Here is a 20581-nt window from a genome sequence, read left to right on the forward strand (position 1 = left end):
GCCGCCCGCCCAGCGCCTCGTGCCCACCGCAGGACAGTGACCATTAGCCACTTGAATCTCTACAAACTCATTAAGACCTGGTTTTATTGCAACAGTTCGGTTGACCTTCCAGTACCCGTTTGGGCGAGCATCCCAGACAGAACTACCCTAGCAGTGGGAGATTCTGTGGAGTACCATTTATGTGACCCACTCTGGGTCTCCACACCCAACATGGGCCTCCACACCCAACGTGGATCTCCCGTTCGGATGACCCGAGATGAAGGCCTTGGGCGGTGATCCTCGCCAATCCCAGGCCCATTTCCACCTCTGGGTTTTCCCTCTCCCTCCCTCCCTGCCTCTCAGCCTCCCCGCTCCCTCCCACCCCCCATCCTTCTCCTCCCCCCGCCCCTCTCTTTGTAAAAATGCCTTCTGACTTTTGGGGCGGGGCCGCCTGGGCTGGGCTGGGAAGGGGGGGCTTCGCAGATAGTTGATATTCCGGGTCCAGCCGCTCTCCGCGCTCCCATTCTCTAAGCTCAGCCGGGGGGAAGTGTCGCCCCGGGCCAAACATATGCTTCTTTCCAGCGCGCTAATCCACCTTCAGCGTGGAGGCATAATTGCTCGAGTGTCCATGGATTCGCGGCGCTTTGTCCCTCGCTGGCTCCCATCAGCCCTGGCACACGCCATTTCAATCAAATCTTTTCAGAAAACTGTCTCCTTTTATCAAGTCCCAGCCCCTGCGAACGACCGGGGCATTTAACAAAACACCCTCGGTGTTCCGCCCGCCTCCTTCGGCCCTGGCGTAGCAGGGAGCTGAGATATTGCAACAACTTTTTATTGAGTTCAGCCTCTGAGAAGGCAGAGCGACACACACACACACACACACACACACACACGCCCCACACACACACAGAGGGGGGGGAGAGAGAGAGAGAGAGAGAGAGAGAGAGAGAGAGAGGGAGGGAGGGAGAGAGAGAGAGAGAGAGAGAGAGAGAGAGAGAGAGAGAGAGAGAGAGAGAGAGAGAGAGAGAGGAGAACAACAAAAAAGCAGTATTTGCATCCTAGATCCAAATGGGTCTTTTTCTAAAGCCCTTGGTGTCAGGTGTATTGGAAAGGAAAGGTCAGAGGTCACCCTCAAAGTGAAAACATGTTTCATCTCAGTTATTTTTTTCTTTGAAATTACAGAAATCAAGTGCCTCTGTGGAGTACTTGGGCAGTCCAGTGGGTTAAAAAGACAGGCAGAGACAAGCTTAGGAAAATGGGCAGAGAAGAGGGAAGAACCATGTCTGAAGGATGTCGTTGGTAGTCTCTTTCTCAGAAAGCTCTCACAAAAAAATCCCCAGCCCTGAGTCCTCTGTAGTATCCAATTTCTTTCTTTTGTGGCCAGTGACAGGGATAAATGAAAGTTGAATCCGAAGATCTCTGTCTTATGATGATACCCTCTTGGTAAATATGGAAGTCTTACACACTCCTGATTTAATATTTTGACTGGATTCCCAGCTTCAGGAGAAAAAGCTTTCACTGATTAGGAGAAAAAAGAAAGGGAGAACAAGAGATTGAAAACATGAATTTTGGACAAGACCTTAGAAGCAGATCTTAATATTTTTGATGCTGTAGAAAAAAGTAATGAAGCCAAATGCAAAAGACGAAACACGAGGTCTGATTTTGTGTAGCAATTATTATGCAAATGCACACAAACAGAAGAGATTGTAGTTCTAGTATAGGAACACAGCTTTGCTGCTTGTTTATAGAATGAGAAAATCAGAATAATGAACAGTTTTCTTCAAATCCCAAATCACCGTATATTGAGACCGATTTCAGGGACCTGGGTAGTTTTCCTTCTGCAACAATTTATTTCCTGATGATCGAGGAGGAGAAAGGCAATGTGAATGGACATGACCACTTGTTCTACGGTCTTGGAATGCAGCTGGTCTTTATGGTATGAAACTTCACGGGGCTTTTTGGTGACTCCCCTTACTCCTCACTTGTCCAAGCTAAGGAAGAGTCTGAAAGGCTTGAAAGTGAGAAGTTCTTCCCTGCTCACATAGACCCTACAGTGCCAACCCCAGGAGCCATGGTCCGCCCCCAGAGTCAGATGAAGTCCTTGAAGTCCCTTCCATTAACCAAGTAGATGAGCCAAGTTTGCTGTGAATGCCAAGGTCCAGGTGTTTAAGTGAGACCTCCATGACTGCAGTTTAAATAGGTGATTGGAAATGTAATGCCTGAAGTCCTCTAAAAATGTTCAGGCCGGCGTGGGATGAGGAGGGGTAAGACTTTTGGGGGAAGGCTGTCCCAATTCATCCTGGAAACCGGAAAATAAGACACGTTTCTTAGCTAAGTAGCTTCATATCTTGAGAACTAGAAATTACTTTGTTATGATTATGAAACACTAAAGAATGGTTAAAAGCGTTCACAATTTAAACCACGAGGATCATCAGAGGGAAAAGGAGAGTGAGTTTTAAGTTTTTATTCATTTGCTGATATTATGATCTTTTTGTAATTATTGAACAAAAGAAAGACATAGTAACACGAAGACCTCCTCCAACCCCCTTTTCATCCCTGCAGTCAGGTGGGGAGGGGAGGGGGGACAGGAGGGGAATTTAGAAGGAAGCAGTAATCTTGGGAAGGAGAAAGAAGTAAAGATCAGTATGGCAAGGACTGTAAGGACCCTCTAGTGGGGGAGACCATGCTCAGGAAGCACAGTTGCTACATATCCCCTCAAGTTCTCATCACACCCTCCATGGTCAGTCGAAGGGAAGGACCCGGGAAAATGAGTTCCAAGAAAGGAATCTGTTTTCTGGAACATCAGGGAGCACAGAAGTGATGAGTTCTAACCTTGAGGATGTTTCTCCAAGGCAAAATGGTCTTGAAGATTCCCATTAAGTTCGGAGGTTAGGAACTGGGTGGGCATCTCCTCTCGCATCATGAGACATAAGCGGGTGGCTCCTGAAACAGGGTGGGATGAGGGAGACATTGTGAGGAGATGATGAATGGCAGGCAGCTTCTAACCATCCCTGGGTCTGTGCCTATAGAAGTTCCAGGAACAAGAGAATAGAGGAAAGCTCTGATGAGGTAAATCTAAAATTAAACCAGACCTGTCATAAGGAGATGCCACTTAGAGGGATTTTTCTTTTTCAAACACTGGAAGAGATACTGATCTCTCCAAATACCACTGATACCATTGTTATCTAGCTCTGTTACAACGCTGAGAAGCCTCTTGCTGGGTTGGTTCAGGAAAGCCACGGAGTGTGCTGACAGGCATTCCTGGACTGGCACTGCCCCTTGAGGCTCTAGAGAAACCATGTGTTCCTCAGTGACGTGGCTTGGAAGGGGGAGAATCCACCTGCTTGTTTCTGAAGGGGCCTTTTGCTACTAACTCCATCAAGAGGTCTGAGGGGAAGCATGGAGCAGGGAGGTGCCTCAGAGAATTGTGGGGTTGGAAAATTCCTCGCTATACCCTCTAATGTAACTCCCAGCCCTTAGAAGCTCGTGGCACTTTAAGAGAATCAAGTCATTGGTCTGTGACTGTGCAAAGCTAGAGCTACTTAGGGAAACTATCTCAGTGGGTGTTAGTAAGTATGGAGAAAGTCCTAAGGAAAGGAAGAAGAAGGAAACGAGAAGAAGAGTTCCTTCGGGAAGGAAACGAGAGTTCAGAGAATCCTCTTGAATCCCCATCCCTCCCCATCTCTCCCTCTCTCCCTGCTGAATATTTTGGCTGAACTTAGTGTTTCTTTGTATTTCCCTCCTTTGCTGAGAAAACCTTAAGAACCTTCTACTAGGCTTAGGTTTAACCACAACCCTTACTGAATCTGGCTTATGAAAACCAGACTTCTCTAAGAGACGGGTCTTCTGGTGGCAATTAGCCTGACTTTTCTTAACAAAATTCTTTGTAATGCCATTCAGAAAACAGGTCGGTAGGAGCTTGTGTCAGGGAGTGTGCGTGTGGGTGGGAGTGGGATGGTGTTACAGAGGCCAATTTGTATGATTTGGTGGAAAAAGAGTCCCAATGTTAGCACATTAACTTTGGGAGCTGTGAAATATTTAATTAGTGCACTGGTTGGGATCCTATTAAAACTGGCTCTATTTCTGAAGACTGCCCTGAAAAATCTGCTTGTTCCTTTCCTGGGTGCAGAGTGGAAAACGGCATTGCCATCGTTCCTTGGCACTGAATTATTTCACAGTTTACCAATGCAATTTATCTTTAAAAGCAGGACTGCCTGGAACAAATGAAAGAAAAGATCCAATTAGTGAATAATGGAATGTAGAAGATTCTATGGGCGGCTATGAGAAGAGAGTGCTAGGATCAAGGAAACAATGGTCTGTCACCATCCTGGCAGCAACTTCTCTGTTTCTGACTGGTGGGGGCAGTTCCACAGTCCTAGAAATGCCCTCCTATTGGCCTCCTCCCCTACATGTATTTAAGAATCCAACCCTACAACACACACACACACACACACACACACACACACACACACACACAAACACACAACAAACAAGAGACCTATTCATTGAGTCTGCAAAGCCACCTCTCCTCTCCTGGTTATGCAAATACTAAATTGAATCAACGGGCTATAGCGTTCAGCCCATTGCTGAAATACGATAGAAAAAAAAAAAGTTGGGTATTCCGAGGAAATTGATTCCAACAGTTCATTTTCAGTCTGGGTGGATGTCTGTGTGTCTGAAGGTGGAGACACAAATCCATGTTGTTGAAGTTGTGGCTGCCACTACTGCAGCTCACAGGTTTCGATCTCCGCCCTCTCCCGGCTCCTGGGGAGATAAGAATTTGAGCCATTTAAGATGCAATGCAGAAAACTCTGGGTAGCCCTTCGCGGGGGGTGGATGTGAGGTGGGGAAGGACTCTTCTCTGAACTCCCTCTCGTCACGGTTTCCTCGCCGCTGGCAGGACCCGAGGTCCAGAGTTGCGAGTCCACTCCAGACGGGAAGGCGGTCAGCTCCTGCCTGCAGTCTGCCGGGAGGAGGGAAGAACTGTGGGGACGGCCCGAAAGGCCTCGGAGAGCAAACGCAAGTTCCCTGTCCCCTGCAGACCTGGGGCGCAAGGACTTTCTTTAGACCATCGCGAGGACTGGGTCTTGTTCCCGAAAACCAGGGGACGCCCTGGTCGTCCCTTCCCCTCTCTAGGCCTCCCGAGCCGTTGACTCCGTTCACTTACGGGCAGCCAGGCTGCGTGCGAGACCTCAGTTTCCCTAATGCGCGGACCAAGCCAGGAAGTTTTCGAGGGGACCGGGGACACTTGTTCTTCGGGAAATCGAAGTGGGGACCGGTAGGAGGAAGCGGGTCAGGCTTTCTCCCGTAGTCCAAGGCGGGGTTCTCGGCGTGGGACCCAGGGCAGGGCCCCAGTAATCCAACTCCAGCCCAGAACAATAAGGGAAGGACGCGGCTATGGTTCGCCTCCGCCATCTCCATCTTAAGCATCGTTAAAAAAAAAAAAAAAATTCCCATCTTTTTGCACACCCAATATATCATTTCAATAAGAATGACTTCACTTTAATAAAGATTTAATACGTTAAATCTGTCCTTGTCGCTGATTGATGCTTCTTTGTCTTGAAAACGATTTGGGTTTTCCTGATGGAGAATTCTGGGGGAAAGGCTGTAATTCGGAGTCGGGGTGGTTATTATTGTTTGATAACACTTCCCGAGGAGTAGAAACCCCGCGTGCGCACTGACACACACACGCGGTCTCACACTCAGAGGCCCGCCTGCGTTTTCTCCTTGGGTTCTCCGGCGTGGAAACCTAGAAAGCTTTCTCCAACTGCCCGGGACCTGGGGGAAGGGGAGCCGCGAGGGGAGGGGGCGCCGGTCGGGCGGGGCGGGACGCGGAGCCGAGCGTCTGTCGGAGAATCATTTGCCCTGAATCACAAATTTCCACGGCCTAAAAAGAAAAGGTAAAGCTAATGTCTGGCTCAATTAATAAACATGGTAATTTCACACCCGGAGAAGGACATAATTTCATCCGAGCGCTATCGGCGCCATCACAAAGGGTCAGGGCGCAGCTGCGGCGAACCCGGGTCATTACGGAGTCGCCGAGCGGCTCCCGCGCCCCGGCCCAGCGCGCGCCTCGAGGCGGAGGATGGCTGCGGGCGAGGCCGGGCCGTCCCCCGATAAAGGACTTACCCGCCGTGCGGGAAATGGAGCCGCTTTCAGACGAGGAGTAATCAGCTCGCAGACGTAGCGCCCGCCCAGCCCACCCTCGCCCACACGTTTACTTTTCAAAAATAAAAGATAAAACAAGCAAACAGCCCCTCCCCATCATCTCAATCTTCTTCTCTTCTCCTGTCCTTTTATAACAAAACCACGACCAATACCACACAGAGACACACACATACATAATTTTATTTTTTTAGAGGTTGTCTTTGATTCGTTGTCAATAGAAACCTATTGTATCTGTAAATTTCAGGACAGTTGCAGTTGACAAATTTCTCGTGTCAAGATTTGGGGCCAGGAGCTGGGAGACAAGATATTAGCTTCAATCTCATAATCTCTTAATCACATTACACTTTAAGTGAGCATGTGTAATTTCACCCATCAATGATTTATTTCAGCATTTGGAGCACAATTACTTGTCTCATACACAAATACTGACTGGAGCATTGTTTGCTAGAAAGAAACCCTGAGATTTAGGAAAAAAAGAACATATCTTTTCCGTTCCATTACGAGTCCCACCTCGGAATCAAAATTCATCTGAGGGCCCGCCTCCTCAAAGGAAGGGGCCCCGGAGGCAAATCCACCCGAACCACAAGGGGGGTGCCCCTCCCTCCTTCTCTGGGTTTAGATTTTTAAGCAGATCTTCAAAGCTAAAATTAATGCCCATTAAATAGCCACATGCAAATAGGATGGAGCCGGGCAGCTAAACACACAAAGCCTATCTCACATAAAACAAAAGCATGATTGATTGCAACCCGGATGCTCGTGTGTTTGGAAAAAAAATTATACTTGTCCAGTCTCCCAGGTGTCTAAATTATTGAAGAGCGATGTGCATATTTCAACGGGAGAAGGTGGCCGAGGTTAGGGACCGGCGGTCGCCGCGGCGAATGCCACTGCGTGGTATATTCGGGTCTGGGGAGACTCTCGTGCAAAGAATTTAAACACATTCTTCTCTGGGCGGCCGAGGAGGCAGCGCTAACCTGACAGCTCTCGGGCAAATGGTTAGAGAAAATGGATCGCTCTCCTTGGCCGGGGACCCCCTTTCCCGGCCTCGGGCAGTCGGTCCCTCTGCAAGGCTGACGGCTGCGCTCCGCGTGCCAAGCGGGCCTCAGAGAGCGGCTGGCAGGGCCGGGCCGGGCGGCTCCGCGGTGCCCAGTCCAGCCGTGAGCTTCTGTCCGCGAAGTGGTCCGGGGCCTCCGCGGCAGAGCTTAGCCCGGAGGTGGGACTCTGCGAGCGGAGCCCAGGGAGGCGCTCGCGGCGTCAGTTCTTTGTTCTGGCACTTTCAGGGCCTCGGATTGAAGCACCTCTGGGGACGTGCGAGGGGTCGCCCGGTCCGATGGAGGGACCTGACCGTGGGGGCCTGGCTCTGAGCGGGAGGCAAGGAGGGGGGGACCCGGCGAGCCACTGGTGGTGGGGCTCCTAAAGCAGGGAGTGGTAAATAAGTGGGCAATGCAGAGAACTTTCCAGAATTTCATCTGAAGTCCAAGAAGGAAACATCTGAAAAATAAGCAAGCATCTCTGTGTATCTCCTACCTTCCCCCCCTTCCTCTCTACTCTGTCTCTTAACTCTCTAAATGAACCCCCCCGTCCTGTCCTCAACCCTCCAGCCTGTCTCTCTCTTTCTCTCTTTTTCTATCTTCCTTTTCTCTCCCCCTTTTCTTCTTCCCTGCCTCTATCTTCCTCTTTATAAATATGCCGGAGAGAAAAAGAGCCTCGGCAATTCCTGTTCAGAGAGAGGGAGCTGCCGTTTGGGGATCGCCTTCGCGGCCTCGGGCCAGCGAGGGAACCCCAGGCGCCCTCTTCCTTGCTGGGCTGCTGGGGAGAAGAGGCGTGGGCCGAATGTCCTCTGCGTGGGGAGAAGCCAGTATTTCCCACGCATCGAATCCTAGCCCCAAACTTGAATCCATCTTGCTGCTCGAGTCCGGCTCGGCGGATTCATAATAGCGACGACAAAGAGTAATTACATATTAGAAAACAAAACAATAATTACACCACCAAGCGGACCCACCAGTCAGCGAAGAACAGTCGCCTGGGTTGGAAACAGCCGAGCCCGGGGCGCCGGCAGCTGACTCAGCAAATCGGATAAGCTCCGGGACCCGGTCCACACCGGCCCAGGCGAACAACCTCTCCCGAGGCTGGACGGCGGGCCCGCCCCTGTCCGGGTCACCTGCAGACGGCTCTTAGAGGCCTCCTTTCACAAGATCTGATTTGGGAGCTGTATGGTAAAAAAACGTCTCATGTACCAAATAACCAGTTTCTTGGAGAGCTGAGTGTTGTTTCTTAATCGAGGTAGACGCACAGATTCGTGAGTTGGAACTGTTGCTGTACATTTTTACATCTAGCATAGAGAAAGGCGGTCCTCACGTGTTAATTTCCCCCAGCACCTGTCACCTGGCCCCTAAAGGTTGCTCTACTGCGCCCTCAGGCCTCGGCGTCTTCGGGTTTCCGCTTTATTCCCCCGAGCGTCAAGGCTGCCGAGACCTTTTTACTTCTTTCCCCGGGGCCCGGAGGCGGGTTATTGGGCCCAGCTTGGGACAGAGCGCGGCCCTAACCAAGGCCCCTCGCAATCGCTGCCAAACTCCCCAGTTCCCCGGGCCCAGCCGTGGGGGGAGGCTCCTCTTGCGGCCGTGGCTCCCCCCCTCCGCCCCCCCACCCCGCGCCCGACCCGCCCTCTTCAGTGGCTCCACCGCGCCCGCTGGCTCGTCTCGGGGCCCAGGCCCGGAGGGTGGATGCGGGATCTGGGGGGCGGCTGGGGAGTGGAGTGGTCGCCTGCGGCCGGACGGAGCTTTGCTGGCGCACCGAGGCGGGCTCCGCCTGCAGTCCCGGGGATGGCGGGGTCGGGGAGAAACGCAGTCTCTTTGGGCCGGGAGACCGTGGCTAGAAGATGCAACTAGGCTTGAAACACCGCGAAGGGTTTTTAAAAGACCGAGCCGGGGCCCCGGTCGGGTCTCTCCTCCCACTTTCCCAGGCCTGTGTTCCCGGGGTTGGAGCTACGTTCAAAGGCGAGGGGATGGGGGAAGCCAGTGCACTCGTGCCAAGGGGAGCGTCGAAGGGCGAGAGCCGAGCTGGGGACTGCGGTCACCGGGCGCCGGGATGCTCAGCACCTCGGCCCTGGAGAAAGTCCGGAGCATCCTCCCAGGCGTGAACAGCATTTGGGCCCGGGGACCAGCCGCACGCTCTCCTTAGCCGGGCGACACCATCCGGCTCCTCTGTAGCGCAGGAGACAGAGGTGTCAGACCTGGCCAAGGAGGGACAAGGCCACAGAAACCCAGAGTGGCTACCAGGGACCTGGGGCGTACGAGCGGCCTGCGGGGAAAGCCGGGCGGAAGTGAGCGAGGAGCCCGCGCTCGTTCTAGCGCCCTCTATAGGTCCCACCAGCCCCGCCGAGCGTGGACCGCTCTCCTTTCATCCCCGCCCCCCCCCCCCCCACCCCGGGCTCAGGGAAGGACAAAGGACCTATAAAAAAAAATCCAACAACAACAACAGCAAAGTATCAGCTTGACCCCCAAAAGAACACTGTTTAATGAGGTGGAAAATTTTTCCACACAAATTGCTTTTTCTACTACTTTGTGAGAGTTCATAAATGTTAATGAAATCCAGTTACCAAAAAGTAACATACATCATGGCAGCTGAAGGGAGGCAGAGGAAGGAAGGTGGTGGTTAACGTACAATCATCATAGAAGTAACAGCAGCGGCGGCAGCAACAGTACGGCCTATGGCTAATGTGGCTGGAGCCCCGTCCTGCGTAGCACCTTTAGATCCGATCTGGGTTGGCCACTGGTGTTTCCCAGGAAAGGAGCGCCAACTACAGCGTGAGCAGCTACGACAGCCAAAAACGTAGAGGTGCAGCAGCTGGTGGATCAGAGTGAAAAGAATAATGAAACGCTCCTCTGTCTCTTTTCTTTTGCAACAAAGTGCTTACTATTGACTAAAACGTCCCCAAAAGTTCATGCTGTAAAAGCAGCCCAACGGAGACACCTGAAAAAATAGAGGAGAGACTGGCAAGTTCGTTGGCTTCCACCGCTTGCGGGACATCATTGCTTTTCCCTTCCTCTTTGCGCATCAGACCGTAAGCTCCTAGAGCAAGCCATCTTATTCTGCTATTTCTATCCTCAGCACCCAGCCCAGTGTTTGGTACCCAGTAGGTGTTGACTAGGTGTGTGCTGAGTAAGTGAATGATTGAATGGACCAATAACAGAAAGTTAAATAACTCAGTGGACAATCTACTCGATGACATCTAACTGAGATGCTCAAGCACTCAATACCTTCAAGATTCAACACAGTTTTTTTTTTTTTTTTGGATAACTTACTATGTGTGGGAAGTGTTCTTGGCCCCGGGGACACAGCAAACAAACAAAACAGACAAAAAAATCCCTCACCTCATGAAGCTTACCTTTTTGATTGGGGATGTTTTTGTAGATGTATTGTTTTACACGACTGGGCAAATGGCCTCCTAACTAACTTTGGAAAAATACTTCAATTTCCACCTTCCGGATTCCGCTTTATTAAATGGAGTTTTGGAGATGTGAGCTCAACTACTGAAATTCATTATATAAAGAATATGCTTCCTCCCCCACCCCCTGCTTTATTGACATGTAATTGACAAATAGGAATGGTACGTATTTAAGGTGTACAACTTGATGTTTTTATATACATGTTCATTGTGAAATGATAACAACACCCAAGCTAATTAACATATCCATCACTTCACATAGTTATCTTTTTATTTTTCTTTTCGGTGACAATACTTAAGACCTACCCTCTTAGCAAGTTTCAAGTATATAATTCAGTACGGTTAACTGTAGTCCCCATGCTGTACATTAGATCTCTAGAGTTTGCTCCTCTTGCAAAATTGAAACTTTGTATCCTTTGACTATCTTCTCCCCATCCCCTCCCCCACAGCCCCTGGCAGCCAGCATTCTATCCTCTGCTTCTATGAGTTCAACTAATTTAGATTCCACATATAAGTGAGCTCAGGCAGTATTTGTCTTTCTGTGTCTGGCTTATCTCGCTTAGCATCATGTCCTCCAGTTTCATCCATGTTGTCACAAATGGCAAGATTGCCTTCTTTTGACGCTGAATAATATTCACAACATTTTAAAAGATATTTTTTGAAGGAAGATGCTTTATCTTCCTTTAATGTGATCGTTTTGTCTTCTGGCTTTATTTCTGAAGGAGAAAAAAGATTTATTTATTTATTTTTGTAAATACTTAGGACAATTTGAGTATTTTCCTCTTGCCTTTGAGAGTTGCTGAAATCAAGTCATTTTGGCTTTGCACACATTGCTTAACATTTCACCTCATCTAAATATGAGTACTAATACTAATAACTCATTTTTTTTAGCCCTTATCTTTTGCCAGTTACTGTGCTCAGTACCTTATAGGCGTTACCTTGTTCAAACCCTCAACAACCCTTTGAAATAAATGCTACTGTTGGTATCTTTATTTTTTAAATGGGGAACCAAGGCTGAGAGAGTCTAAGTAATGAATCTTAGGTCACCAGTGAGTAACCGACAATGCCCGATCTTGAACCCCCGGCACTAGAATGGAGAATGCACCATAGGGCTTTCAGCCATTGTGATCTAGGGCAGGTCATTTGCCCTCACTTTCTTATCTATAAAATGCAACTAATACCTGTCTAGTCTCTATTGTTCACAGTGTGGTGAAGATAAAATTCAGAAACATTATGAAAATGTTAAGATGCTGCATGAGTGTGCAACCGGTTTTTGTTATTACTGCTGTATGCTGTTCCTTATTCATAATTGCTACTACCTCCAGTAACCTCCTCTGAAGCAGCCATCGCCGGAATTGGCGGAACTTTGGCTGAGTGGCTGTTTTGGGATGCGGGTGGTGATGGATCTGGTGGGAATGAGGTAGCACATTTAATGTGCTGGTTAAATGGAGAAAACGCTATGACGATGACTTGGCCCTTCATGTTGAGTCTCCCTGCCTCCTGTGGGATCTCAGGGTCTGGCAGGAGTGGATCTGAAGCCCCCTGCCCACCTTCCACAGTCTTCCCTAGGGTAGCCTCCCTGTCAATTGCAGGGTGCTCTCTTCTGCCTTGCCTGGGCCATCAGCCCTGCTGCTGGCCATCACTCATAGCAGCCAGTCCGGGCACAGCGGTGAGAAAGGTTAAGTGTTCATCTTGGTAAGTAGGTTTGCAATGCTGCCTTGAGACAACATAATTACTACTTCCCGCACCTTATTGTGTCTGGTAGAGAAGTGGTCACAAAGACATCAAACAAGCATCAAGTCTCTGTCACCGCCTACTGCACCTGTCATTCTCCAAAAAGTGGGCAAGACCTTGTGGGTGTTTGAAAACCTTTAGTGCCTTTTCCTATGAGTCACTGTGTGGGGCGACACCTGGAGATGTCTTTAATGTTTGAAACTTGGGTCAGTTAGCCAAGGCATAAAGAAGCAGAGCTATTAAGGACATACTGGCTTCTTTTTTTTTTTTTTTTTTTTTTTTGCGGTACGGGGGCCTCGCACTGCTGTGGCCTCTCCTGTTGCGGAGCACAGGCTCCGGACGCACAGGCTCAGCGGCCATGGCTCACGGGCCCAGCCACCCCGCGTCATGTGGGACCCTCCCGGACCGGGGCACGAAACCGCGTCCCCTGCATCGGCAGGCGGACTCTCAACCACTGCGCCACCAGGGAAGCCCATACTGGCTTCTTAATTGTTGTAGTAACCAGTCTTTATATTTCATTCGCTCATGTGTGCATTCATTTATCCAACACTTCCGAGCTCTTTGCTAGAAATTCAAAAATTCCATTGAGGAGCTTCCAGGCTGGTGGGGAGGCAGAAGAGGGAAAATATAATTACAGAACAGTGAGGTAAGTTTTTTTTTTTTTTTTTTTTTTTTGCGGTACACGGGCCTCTCACTGTTGTGGCCTCTCCTGTTGTGGAGCACAGGCTCCGCACGCGCAGGCCCAGCGGCCATGGCTCACCGGCCCAGCCGCTCCGCAGCATGTGGGATCCTCCCAGACCGGGGCACGAACCCGTGTCCCCTGCATCGGCAGGCGGACTCTCTACTACTGCGCCACCAGGGAAGCCTTGGCGAGGTAGGTTTTAATAGAGATTTATATGCACAGTATCGGGAGACCAGTTGATAATTTTGATATATGGAATTAGGCTAGAGCGTGCATTCTCAGTTGGAGTGATGTTGGCCTCAAAAAGGCAAAAGTTGTTTCTTGGTGGGGCAAAAAATTCTTAGCTATTACAATGGTTTGTGATCCTCCAAGATCAGTGATACTCGACAAAATCTTATTCCTTTGTATTTAATTTCTCTTGTTAGATAGACTTTAAGTCAAACTTATTTTTTCTTCTTGGAGGGAATGATAATGAGAAAAAGATGGATAATCACTGGGCTGGATAGGTGAGTTTCCCTTACTAACTGTCTAAGACTGCCAGGTTGGTTATTCAGTTAGTTAAAAAGCGGCAGTTGGTTTGGCTAACTTGTCCAAAACTTTCTCATTATTTTACTGATAAAAATTTTCCTGATTCGTGACTTGATATAGAGAGATGCCTGCCCTGCTCCCCCCCGGGTCTCAGAATAAAAAGGTGAATTCTCCAATATTCCTCTTGTTCCCTCAGAAATTAGTCAACTCTGGAGAAGCATGGAAGACCAACTTTTGGTGTCAGTTTCCCTGCTGCAAGAGGAAGCTGCTAGAAAAGATGCTGACACCCCGAGAAGGGAGAATTTTTGCACAGATGATATATTATGTTATTAGTTACAAATCGATGGTTGTTGAATTTGCAAATGTGATTCCTTTCATTCATTCAGAGGTTAAGATATCAGATTTTAATACGCAGAGAAAGCAATGCAACCCCTTCACGAGGTTGTAAGTAATTTATTCTTTTGGTTTGCAGTTCTTACCCTTTGGGTAACTGTAATTACCACTTCTATATCTTGCCCAAAGCTTAACCTAAGAAATTGTTGGGCCCAATGTCTGAGATTTTTGGAGATAGCTTTGGAAGGAATTTTTCACTGTATAAAAACATTTCAGTAGTAGAACCTAAGAAGAACATAAGACTAGCTGGAAAATGTACTAATAGGTGGACTCTAACAATCAAGAGAGCAGAAACGATGATAATTACTGACCCACTTGAGTGAAAGTATGGTGGCCCGAGGGGGGAGGGGGATGAAAATGGTCACAAAAATAGCTTTACCTGAACTGGCTTCATTTAAAGGGAATACAGTAAGTCCCCTACATATGAACTAGTTCTGTTCTGAGAACGGTTCATAAGTCCCATTTGTTCCTAAGTCCAACAGAGTTAGCCCAGGTACCCAACTAGCACAACCGGTTACATGGTACTGTACTGGCATAGGTTTATAATACTTTTCATGCAAATAATACGTAAAAACAAACAAACACAAAAAATAAAGACAACGTCTTTAACCTTACAGTACAGTACCTTGAAAATCACTGTAGCACAGTACAACAGCTGGCGCTTCTTAGCAGTACCAGCTACATCACCTCTGCTTTTACACTTGCTTCCGGACATCCTGGGCTGGAAATAAAGATACTGTACTGCTGTACTCTATACAGTCCTGTGCGGTAAAGTACACGAAAGCACACCACTTGTAGAGGATGCACGCATGTGACAACGTACGCCAGACACGTGAACTAACTTACGTGATTGGACTTGTGAACACATGTTCACATCTTTCAAAGTTCGCAACTTGAAGGTTCGTAGGTAGGGGACTTACTGTAATAGAACTTCCTGTTCCCCCATCCATGAAAGTTCAAAACAATAAAAAGCCCCTACCACCCACAGTGACGTCCTGGGTAGTCCTAAGGACACGTTAGGGGGGGACTGGCAGAAAAGCTGGCTTAGGACTCATTGCCAGCAGAGGACAGAGCTGGTCAGCTGGTCAGTGACCTCCCCAGACGGAGCCGAGCAGGGAGGGGGCTGGGACCGCACAGTGGGTCAGAAGTTAGAAGTGGCCACTGCAGATACAAGCCTTTCTGTATAAACCCTTCTCGTGTGAAGTCGCTGCTGCCCCAGTCACATACCACAGTCACGCAGACAGGGACACAAAAGCCATTTGTTAATGCTTCAGACGAGGCTGAGGGGGGGCCATGAGAAGGTTGACCCACATTCCTAAGGGAGTGTAGCAAACAGTTCTTCTCATTCACACCGTATGAGTATTGACTGCCTTACTGCAGCCTTGTTATTGTGGGTGTTATTCCTTTAATGACACCATTTTCAAAAGTTTAAAAGTTGACTGCTAACATTTGCTTCACTTTAAATCTCGGTGTTAAAGTGTTTTGGGTGTGTGTCTCACACACGAGAATGACCCAAGAGGCAATTTCATCGAAAGGAAACTAGTTTTCATTTTTGTGTATTTATTTTAAATACATTTATTTGTTATGTATTTATTTTTGGGCTGCGTTGGGTCTTCGTTGCTGCGTGCGGGCTTTCTCTAGTTGCAGCCAGCGGGGCTACTCTTCGTTTCGGTGCGCAGGCTTCTCATTGCGGTGGCTTCTCTTGTGGTGGAGCTCGGGCTCTAGGCGCACGGGCTTCAGTTGTTGTGGCTCACGGGCTCAGTAGTTGTGGCTTGCGGGCTCTAGAGCGCAGGCTCAGTAGTTGTGGCGCACGGACTGTTCCGTGGCATGTGGGATCTTCCTGGACCACGGATCGAACCCGTGTCCCCTGTATTGGCAGGCGGATTCTTTTTTTTTTTAACATCTTTATTGGAGTATAATTGCTTTACAATGGTGTGTTAGTTGCCACTGTATAACAAAGTGAATCAGCTATACGTATACATACATCCCCATATCTCCTCCCTCTTGCATCTCCCTCCCACCCTCCCTATCCCACCCCTCTAGGTGGTCACAAAGCACAGAGCTGGCAGGCAGATTCTTAACCAGTGCGCCACCAGGGAAGTCTGGAAACTAGTTTTTAAACTCCCAAATATTTCCATCTTTTTTACCTACAACACTAGGTACCTTTGAATCAATAAACTTCATTGTAAAATATAGATGGACATGTTTGGAATCGGCTGTGGTTTAGTGGGGAGAGGAGTGGATTCAGAGGCCAAGGAACTGACAGTTTTTAGCTGTGGGCAAACTATTTAATATGCATGAGCTTTCATTTCCTCACCTGTAAAATGGGCATGATACTGTATATCTCATAGGAACGCTGGGTGGATTAGATAAGATAACGGATACTGTAAAATTGTAGTGTTTGAAGATGTAAGGTGGCTTTATTATTAGGCTGAGAATGAGGTAGCACTAAGTCTTCCCCTCTGAGATCCTCATGGACAGCTTTTCTTCACCCCAGTTCATCTGCCCAACTGGATTAATGCTGAGTATTTCATTGTAGCCTAGAGTTATATTCCTAAATGTAGGTCTAATTATATCAATCTCCTCTCCACAGAACTGCAACAGTTCCCCTTTTGTAAAGATTAACTTCTAAAATGCTTAGGCTGGCAGGTAAGGTCTTCCTCGATCCAACCTCAAACTGCTTTTCCAGACTTTTGTTCATTAAATGCTTCCCGTGCTTTGGCTGCTCTAACCTTCTTGCCTTGCCTTTGATATGTCAGGACCTTACAGGACGCCTCCTGACCTTTGCTCAGCCTTGAAGGCCATTCCAACCACTCAGATCATGAGAAATCATTCTCATCCTTTTTTTTTTGCGGTACGCGGGCCTCTCGCTGTTGTGGCCTCTCTCGTTGTGGAGCACAGGCTCCGGACGCGCAGGCCCAGCCGCTCCGCGGCACGTGGGATCTTCCCGGACCGGGGCACGAAGCCGTGTCCCCTGCATCGGCAGGTGGACTCTCAACCACTGTGCCACCAGGGAAGCCCTAATTCTCATCCTTTAAATCCCAGCTTACAAATTCATCTCACAAAGCTTCTCTAATCTCTGCAGTCAGAAAAAATTGTCTCATAAAATAAAAGGTATGAAGAGTAGAAAAAAAAGAAACAATTGTCTCTTCTCCTGACTTCTTTAAGCATAACTTTATTTAACCCCGCTTTAATTCTGTTTAACCCCCTTTGCTGACATCGTGGCTTGTTGAACATCCTATATCTTTATAATAAAGTTAATTAATGTAGTGCTGTGCATACTTCACATACAGCGAGGCCTGTTTAATAAAGCACGAGGAATATTCTCACTCCACTTTGTGTTTACTTAGTTATTTATGTCTCTCTCCTTCCCCAATGACAAGTAGATTGGGGGCAGGGCCTATGCTTTCTTTGTATCTGTGTTCTTTATAGCATTTGGCAAAGAGCCTTGCATGTATTAGTAACAAAAATATATTAGGTTAAGAAGGTACATTTTATGAAGGTCTAGCTCTTCCGGTGTGAAAAATGTTAAACAAAGGGCAATAATCAAAAGTGATTTGGAAGTGGGTATATAGCTGGCCCCTGAACAACTCGGGTCCACTTATACATGTTTTTCTCAATAAGTATGTAGCACGTGATCTGTGGTTGGTTGGATCCAAGGATGTGGAACCACGGATAAGGAGGGCTGACCGTAAAGTTATGCAGTGATTTTCAACTCCGCGTGGGTGGGCTCCCCTAACTCTCTCACCGTTCAAGGATCAACTGTACTTTGAGAAAAGATGTGCTCTTGAAAGTATATGACTTAATTAGATTTCTTTACATTTGAAAATTGGTCCTGAGTTTTCAGTTTAATAGGAGATCTTTTTAAGGAAACCCCCGTGTTTCCATGTTGGGTTTATAGTAAGCAGAGAATACTCACAGCCTTGCCATCTCCCTGAAACCTCCTACAAGTTTGAATTGTCGCCAGGAAACAATTTAACTCATTTTGACAAACAAACTCCTCCAGGATATCGCAGTTGAAGTGTCTGCTGCTGTGTGGCCCGTTGCCTTTTTGCTGCTGAAATTTCCTATGGCTTTCTAGGTAAATGAGCATTATCTGAATTAATGATGGAGCCATTTGATTTTATTGGGTAATTAATAAATGCTGGGGAGGGGGATCCTGGGTGATACATATGTGCATCTTTTTGTATTTACGGGAGAGGAATGTAAACCAGAAATGAAGGATGCTTTAGGCCAGCTGTACTAAAACGACTCTGGGCCAGTGGGGTCCCACTCTGACTGCACTGAGGTCATGAAAAGATCAGGGCTTCTGAGGACTTTTGTAAACATGTGTACATTTCCCTAGCATGTATTTTTTACTTTTCTTTTAGCATGCTGGGAAAAACAGCAACAACAAAACAACCCAATCCCCAAGCAAGCACAAGTGCAGGCAGAATTCTCATACAGCAAGGTTTCAGAATACAGCCCGAATGGAGAACACCCCTTTTCCAAGAGTGCACTGGTTTGTTTGTGATGGTAGTGTTTACAAATTTTAAATGTTGTGCATTTCTCTTTTGCACATGGCATGAAAAAATAGAAAGGAGATAGCTAAGAAAAAATTTCCCATTCCATCTGTTATGTGTTGTATGATGTCCCCCTTAAAGATATGTTGAAGTCCTAACTCCAGGACCACAGAATGTGACCTTACTTGGAAATAGGGTCATTGCAGATGTGATTAGTTAAGTTGAGGTCATATTGGAGTAGGGTGGGCCCTTAATGCAATATGATCCATGTCCTTAGAGAAGGACATAGGCACCGACTGGGAGAATGCCGTGTGTCGACAGAGGCAGAGATTGGAGTGATGCAGTTGCAAACCAAGGGAACACCAGGGATTGCCAACCACCACTAGAAGTTAGGAAGAGGCAAGGAAGGATCTACTCAGAGTTTTAGAGGGAGCAAGGCCTTGCTGATACCTTGGTTTTGGACTTCTAGCCTCCAGAACTGTAGGAGAATAAATTTCTGTTGTTTTAAACCATCCAGTTTGTGGTACTTTGTTACAGCAGCCCTAGAAAACGAATATTTACCATCTTCTTGTCTTTTGGTTTCTCTGTCCAGAGGCAATCAATGTTAACATGTCTGGTGGTAATACTTTATTTTAATTTGAAAATCAATGTGATTGATTTTTGAATAGATAGTGCATTCAAATGGGTAAAAAATTACTCAAAATAGTCAGCCCTATAAAAGATGAAATCTTGTCATTTGTGATAACATGGATGGACCTTGAGGGTATAATGCTAAGTGAAATAAGTCAGATGGAGAAAGACAAATACTGCGTAACTTCACTTATATGTGGAATATAAAAAAAAAAAAAATGAACAGACCAAACCAAACCAAAACAAGCACATAGATTCAGAGTACTGGGTACCGGGGGTTGGGGTGGGCATAGGCTGAATTGGATAAAGGGGGTCAACTCTATGGTGACGAATGGAAACCATAGTATATACAGAAGTCAAATATAATGTTGTCCAGATGAAATTTATATAACGTTATAAACCAACATTACCTCAATAAAATATCATAAGCTCAAGATTGATAAAAGGAAATTAATAAACCTTCTTACATGACTAAAAAAATACACAAAAAGTTATACAGTAAAAAAATGTCTCTCTCTTATTCTGTCCCTCATCTGCCCCATTACCTATCTTGCCCTATGCTGTCTTTCCACCATGGCCATTCACGTTATTAGTTAATTTATGCACTACATATTATAGATTTTTATCTCCCCTTTACATAATAAGAATCTATTATACCATTGTTCTTCACTTTGTCTTTATTTTTTTCTGATAAACAAGTACTTTCCAATCAAAGTTCTCTGGCATGGAAACTGATGAATATTGTTACTGCTTCAGTGTTAAGGAGAAAGAAAGTGTGGACTTAGTTAAGGTCACCTTCCATCTCAGCATCAGAATTGGGCTGACTTTCTAGTGTCTGTACTTACGGGCTCCTAGGCTGTAGAAGGAATATGTCAGTCAAGGCTGGAATGCCGAGACCAAGGCTCCTCACTTCGGCAGCTACAGATTCAGGGAAATCAGGATTGGGTGGGACTCAAGCTTCCAGGCCCTGAGTAGCCTCTTGGGGTTGGTGGTAGTGGATGGGGTGGGCACGAATGAGTTGGCCTTCTGTGTCTCCACTGTCTCCTGGGAGACCTCATGTTCAGGTGGGATGCTCAGAGAGAACCAGGCATCCAGATCTTTGCCATCCAGTCATGGTAGGCTTCAGATTTTCTGATTTTCTGATTTGAGGAGGAAGAGGACAATAGAACACGGGGGTTGATTAAAAGCATTGGAATCAGATTTGAATTCCTGTTAGCAGCTGGATGACTTGGCCTGGTTACTAAACCTCTCTGTATTTCAGACTCTGCATCTGCAGAATGAGGATTGTGATGAGGAGTAAAGGAGATCACTGGCTTGACTGTTAATACTCTCTCGACACTGTAATGTCAAGGTGGTGATCGGCAGATGAAGGTGAGGCCAGAGATCTTGGAGCAAAAGACACTCAACAATGCTGCAGGATGAAAACTGAGAGCCAGTGGCTTAGGCTGGGCCAAGGAGGGGTTGTTTTGTCTTTTTTTTTTTTTTTCGGAATGGATTAGCCTCATCACCTTCAGCAGAAGC

This window comes from Phocoena sinus, chromosome 11 (assembly GCF_008692025.1).
Source record: "Phocoena sinus isolate mPhoSin1 chromosome 11, mPhoSin1.pri, whole genome shotgun sequence".
NCBI lineage: Eukaryota > Metazoa > Chordata > Mammalia > Artiodactyla > Phocoenidae > Phocoena > Phocoena sinus.